At 45.9% G+C, this 6,000-nt stretch overlaps 1 protein-coding gene across 2 annotated transcripts in view; it reads right to left on the bottom strand.

Annotated features, from left to right (window-relative positions):
• Positions 1 to 6,000, bottom strand: part of sema5a (sema domain, seven thrombospondin repeats (type 1 and type 1-like), transmembrane domain (TM) and short cytoplasmic domain, (semaphorin) 5A) — a 159,242-nt gene that overhangs the window by 30,404 nt on the left and 122,838 nt on the right. The gene's annotated exons all lie outside the window — the stretch shown is intronic.

The following is a 6,000-nucleotide window of genomic DNA, read 5'->3' as shown; positions in this document are numbered from 1 at the left end:
GGAGTACAATATTTGCCTCTGAGATGTAGTGGAGTAGAAGTAAAAGTATTGAAAATTGGAAATACTCCAGTAAAGTAAAAGTACCTCAAAATTGTACTTAAGTACAATACTTGAGTAAATGTACTTAGTTACTTTAAACCACTGGTGGATACACTTCAAGGTGATTCTGTCTGTTTCGCAACATAGCAGCTGGTTTTACTAGGCAAAATGAGATAATAGCACATAATTATGGCCATGATAAATTACGGCCATGATTAAAGCTGGAGAACAATCCAGTCTGGGATATTCCCATAGCTAGACCATGACTGCTCAAACCATTTTTATTATATGAGAAATCACATATTAAATATCCAGTCTCCTGCAAGTACCCCGATTCCATTTCTGTTGGCGTTCCTACAAGTGCTAGTCCCAGGCCTGCCTGTCATCGTATCTCTATCCTCTGCACGCCTCTCCTCCTCTCCCCCTGACCTGTTTTCCCTGCCTGACACAGTCTGCCATCTTGCTGGCAGCATGCACCGAATAGGATATATTCCCATTAGGCCACTTTCTGAACATGGCAAGTGGCGAGCAAGCCAGGCAGAAAAGGTCATTGATCAAGTTTAATTTATAACCAAGGGTGAAGGAGGGAGGAATGGAGGGATGAAGAGAGCACAAGAGGAAGGAAGGGAGGAAGACAGGTGTGTGCAACAGCACAGGAGACAAGGGAAATGATGAGAGCTACTGTAGTAGGTGCTGAGGGCAAGGGACTTGCACGCTTTTACGCCCGGCTTAACCCACCTTGTCGAACCACAAATAGCTAAAATAGGCAACCAACAAGCTCACAACACGTCACATGTTATTGTCTCCGCCAGGCCAAAGGAGTGTACACACACTCCCTGGATGCCAGAGCAGAACCTCTGCCCCACATTTTTCAGATCGGCCTGTTATAGCGCCTGTTATATCGCTCCTACAGATTTTGTCCAAACATCACGCAAATTGGTACACAGTATCTCTATAGTCATGTGATCAAGACGGATCTGTCCGATATTGCATATTCCATCCTGATAGGCTAAGATTGGCTTCCAAAGTTTGCAGGATTGGTCCGTTTTGAACAAAATGCCTCAAATCATGAACGCAGCGTGTGATTGCCCTGAAACTTTACACGCACATTTCCACTAGGTTGAGGAAGAAATGCCACCCAAAATAACCTACCTAACCTGGTGGAGACCTGTGCTCCGAGGAGCTTTTTCATTATTAGCAAAATAAAAATAAAAACAAAAACATGGGTTCCGTTGTTTTTGACAAGCAAGTGTCCTTTGTCCTTCAGTGTTTCTTTGGGGTGCATGGTACTGTATAGCACCATTTGTTTTGTGTGTGTGTGTGTGTGTGTGTGTGTGTGTGTGTGTGTGTGTGTGTGTGTGTGTGTGTGTGTGTGTGTGTGTGTGTGTGTGTGTGTGTGTGTTAGGGCATTCACGAATAGTGATTTTTAGTATTCGAATTATTCGACCTATAAGTATTTGAATATTCGATTAATCGATTTGATTATTATTATTATTATTATTATTATTTTTCAATGGCATTGATGACTCGACTCAAGGAATGAGAGTTAACGTCACACCAGAGCTCACAGCTGCATGTCTGCTGTAGAAAAGCCACTAAAAAAAAAAAAAAAAAAACTTTTTCTTTTTTTTTTAATAATCGAATAGTGGTTTGATATTCGAATAGTCGGTTTGATATTCGAATATTCGAATATTCGACTATTCTGTGAATGCCCTAGTGTGTGTGTGTGTGTGTGTGTGTGTGTGTGTGTGTGTGTGTGTGTGTGTAGCCCCAGGCTCCACTGTCCTTATAGGCACATCTCATCTTGCAGAGTCATAAGTATAGGCTATAGAGAGGAAGCTATAGGCTTTGCCTCTGCTCCCCGTATTGAATCAGCAGTTTTATGACTGTAGCGCGAGGCCATATTTTGATGATACACCAAGAGATGTGAGATATATAATAGGAGGGTAATGGCTCGTTTGGCTCCATTTCTGCCAAAGCTAAATAAATAAGGAGGTGGGTTGCAGCGATACGTCTGGAGTTAAATGACACTGTAATTCACCAGGGGGGAAGGTGAGATGGCTGCCATTCATCTCACCACTTGTTTATTTATGCTGAATAGGCGTTGAGTGACTGCCAGACCTTGACAAAATAAGATAAGACTTCCCGTCGTGCATCCATCAGCTTGTCAGCTTGTCAGGTCAGCCGAGGCAACGGCGAGCATCCACATTATGTACCGCTCTATTTTTCACCATCGCAGTTTCTATCCGTTATCTATCTTCATATTTCCTATTTCCTTCACCCTTATCTTGCTAACTGTATAACTCTCCTCATGACACCTCTCTCCCTCTCTCTCTCCCTCTGTCTCTCTCTGCCTCGCTCTGTCTCGCTCTCTCTCTCTCTCTCCCTTCCTTTATATCTCTTAATCGCTTCTTCTCTCGTCCTCGCTCTCTGTCTCTTTCTCCCTCCTTTAATCTCAATCTGATTTCTCACTATTTCATTCACCTTTATCTTTCTCCCCACAACTCTCTCTCTCTTTCTCTCTCTCTCTCCAAATCTCAGTATATCCTCTTTCTTTTGTCTCTCTGGTCTACAGTATCTATCCTTCCTCCATCTCTCACTGTATCACATCCCTTTCTCTCCCTGTCTTCCATTCCATGCCTCCCCCACCCCAGGGGTGCCAAGGTTAAAAACACTGGGAGGATTCAGATTGTGTTACAGGCCGTGATGAATGAGAGTGTCATCTCCGCTGCTGTTCCGGCCGCACTCCGTCTAGCTTGGTAATCATCACCGCACATTAATATTTAACACTGGCGAGCATCGGGCGGGCCCCCAGTCGGTGATAATCAGCCAATAAAAAGAAAGCGGACCGGCCCAGCCAGTCGTCGCTTGCGGTCATGAAAAAACACCCAAAACAACGGCCAGCGTGCCTGGGTGTGAAACAGGAAACAATCAGGGTGTGGTTGTTTGCCCTGGGAGTTGTTGTTGGTGGCCAAACATGATGAATATTTAACGAGAGCTGTCTAGTAAGTCTGGTTGCGCTTGACGCTCTCTGAGGATTAGCTTCCGTGCAAAGGGCTAAAGAGATAATTGCAAGGGTTTCGAAGCTGAACCTCGCTCAAGGTCTCCAGTGCAGCATTCTACCCACATGCACCCTGCTACCACAACGGTACACACTGCATGGCGATTTGCAAATGCCTAATAAGGTTTTCACATTGATTGAGTGGACTTCTAAGCTGTATTTTTATATAGCCACTATGTCGGGAGAATGGACCTAAAGTACTGTATGTCTTTGCCTGGGATATGGTCCCATGTCGCTCAACATCGTGAAAATCAGCTATTTTCCTTGAGTGACAAGGTCGCACTACTAAGTAAAAATTAAGCAGCTGTCCTCTGTATACTGAAGACCCCATAAAACAAATATTGTAGATGGATGATTCAAAAGCCCTTTAAAAGTCAAGGAGAACCACATAGACAGCGACAGGGCTTTATCCTTTGCATTGGAGATGCAACTTTGGAGCGGCCATTTTGATAACAGGTTTTGAATTATGCATTAGAAATGGACCAGGGGGTGTGTGAAATAAACATCAATAAAGCTGCCCCATAAACTGGAAATGAATAAATCCATAACCCCATTATACTCACACACAAACACACACACACACACACACACACACACACACACACACACACACACACACACACACACACACACACACACACACACACACACACACACACACACACACACACACACACACACACACACACACACACACACACAAGTGAGTTCCACTGTGTGAATAGGCCTTCATACACAGTCGTGCGCTAGCCATTGTAAACGTGCCCGTCTGAATATGCTTACTGGAATAAACTGGAATAAACTTTGAATCACCTCAAGGCCCCCCGAGAAGAAACAAATTTCATTTTTTCATCTCGTGCTTTTTTTCTGCAGCCCCGGACGCGCCAATGAAACGCGAGCAATAACAAAACGACAGAAAAAAGAAACGAAGCGGGAATAATTGCTTGGCGCTTTACACTGTGACACAGTAAAGGCGGCACTGACATCTCAATTTCAGAGAAATTTAGCCAAACGTGACGGGCGGCAAGCGGAACATGAAAATTGGATTCAATTAGTCGACTGATTTCTGCTCACATCCCCTGTGGTGATGTGCATCACGGAGGAAGGCCACCGCGGTGTTAGCCTTCATTTAAGCTCTGTCGTAAAACGGTGTCGCGCACTGCAAGAAATAGACAATCCACAAGCTCACAACGCGTCACATCCGCGATGCAGTGTGAACTTGTAGATCGGGGCAATTTGGCGCACTGCACCGTCGCTCAACAAAGTATAAATCCGGCTTTACTCTGCCGAGCTGCTTGATTAGGCACAACACCTTCACCAGACAGCTGCCATGGGCCGGTGACAAAATAATGGGTTCCAGGCAGGAGCTCCGGAGAACGGACACAAAGGCTGCTGGATATCATCTGGACTGACTCACGTGCAAGCTGGCTCATTGGAAAAGTTTTGGCCAGACCAGATCTGCTGTAGTGTGTGCGTGCGGCGCACGTGCGCATGCATAATATAAGCGCATGCACTGTGAAGAGAGAGCATTGTTTGACTGTTTCCCTGGTGCTTTGTGTGCATGTGAGAGTGTGTGCGCATGCCTGTATACACGTGTGTTTATAAGTGCAGCTGCGTGATGGATCCTGCCAGCGTCTCTCCTGTCTCATCCCCAGATATCCCCAGCTTATGTTTTTGTAGGTTTTATACACTGGGGGAGACACGCTGGGGGCCAGAAAGGGCAAATGATCGGGAGAGAGAGAGAGAGAGAGAGAGAGAGAGAGAGAGAGAGAGAGAAGCGGGGAAGAGAGGAGGGAGAGGGAGAGAGAGAATGAGAGAGAGACAGTCAGAGACAGAGATAGAGATAGAGATATAGGGAGAAGGAGAGGGAGAGGCTAACATGTCTGTGTACATGCATGCATGCATGCTGTGTGTGTGTGTGTGTGTGTGTGTGTGTGTGTGTGTGTGTGTGTGTGTGTGTGTGTGTGTGTGTGTGTGTGTGTGTGTGTGTGTGTGTAGGCATGTATGTGTCTGTGTACATTATGTGCCTCCTACCATCGCTCCCCTCACTAGGCTCTTAATTGGACTGGGACGGTGTGTGTGTGTGTGTGTGCTCGTGTTAGTATTTGAGAATGTGTAAATACATTTACACCTCAATCAGCATGTAAATCTCATTTGCATGTGTTTCTGTGTGTGCGCGAGCACGCGTGCATGTGTGTGTGTTAGTGTGTGTGGCCCAGCACTAATCTTCTCTAGTACCTACATCTCCATCTATTGTGGGTAAGACACCTGAGACAAGGGCCTAATGCACCTCAGGACTCGTTGACAAATCAGTTCAATTAGCAGCGTGGGCCCAAACACACTCTGTCAAAGGCAGCAGGCCTCTGTCGCTGCTCCACTCCTTTGTCTGCACAGAAACCCTCAGCCTCCATAATGGAACCTGCTGCTGACAGCCAGCCAGTGGCAGTGACACACACACACACACACACACACACACACACACACACACACACACACACACACACACACACACACACACACACACACACACACACACACACACACACACACACACACACACACACACACACACACACACACACACACACACACACACACACAGGCAGCATGCTGAACACGGGGCACGTGCACCAAATCTCACTTCTTTCACTTCACTTTCATTTCAAAGCCCTCCCACCCACACAGCTGAACTCCCAGCAGGCCAGTAGAACACTTTTTAATATCCTTAAGCAACAATACGGAACGTCCTCTACCGTCAGGTTCACTCAGTCCTTCAACTCCAAGCGGCTGAGTCAAGTAGCAAGTTCAAAATAAATTAGACAGTAATGTCAGGTTTCACGGTGAGGTGTGTGAGATTAAAAAGACACGTCGGTCTCGCAGTAAAAGGGACAATACACTGC

Source organism: Gymnoscopelus braueri (genome assembly GCF_963280865.1).
Source record: "Gymnoscopelus braueri genome assembly, chromosome: 21".
NCBI classification, from domain to species: Eukaryota; Metazoa; Chordata; class Actinopteri; order Myctophiformes; family Myctophidae; genus Gymnoscopelus; species Gymnoscopelus braueri.
The sequence above is the reverse complement of the archived record's forward strand: the minus strand, read 5'-3'. Positions and strand labels throughout refer to the sequence as shown.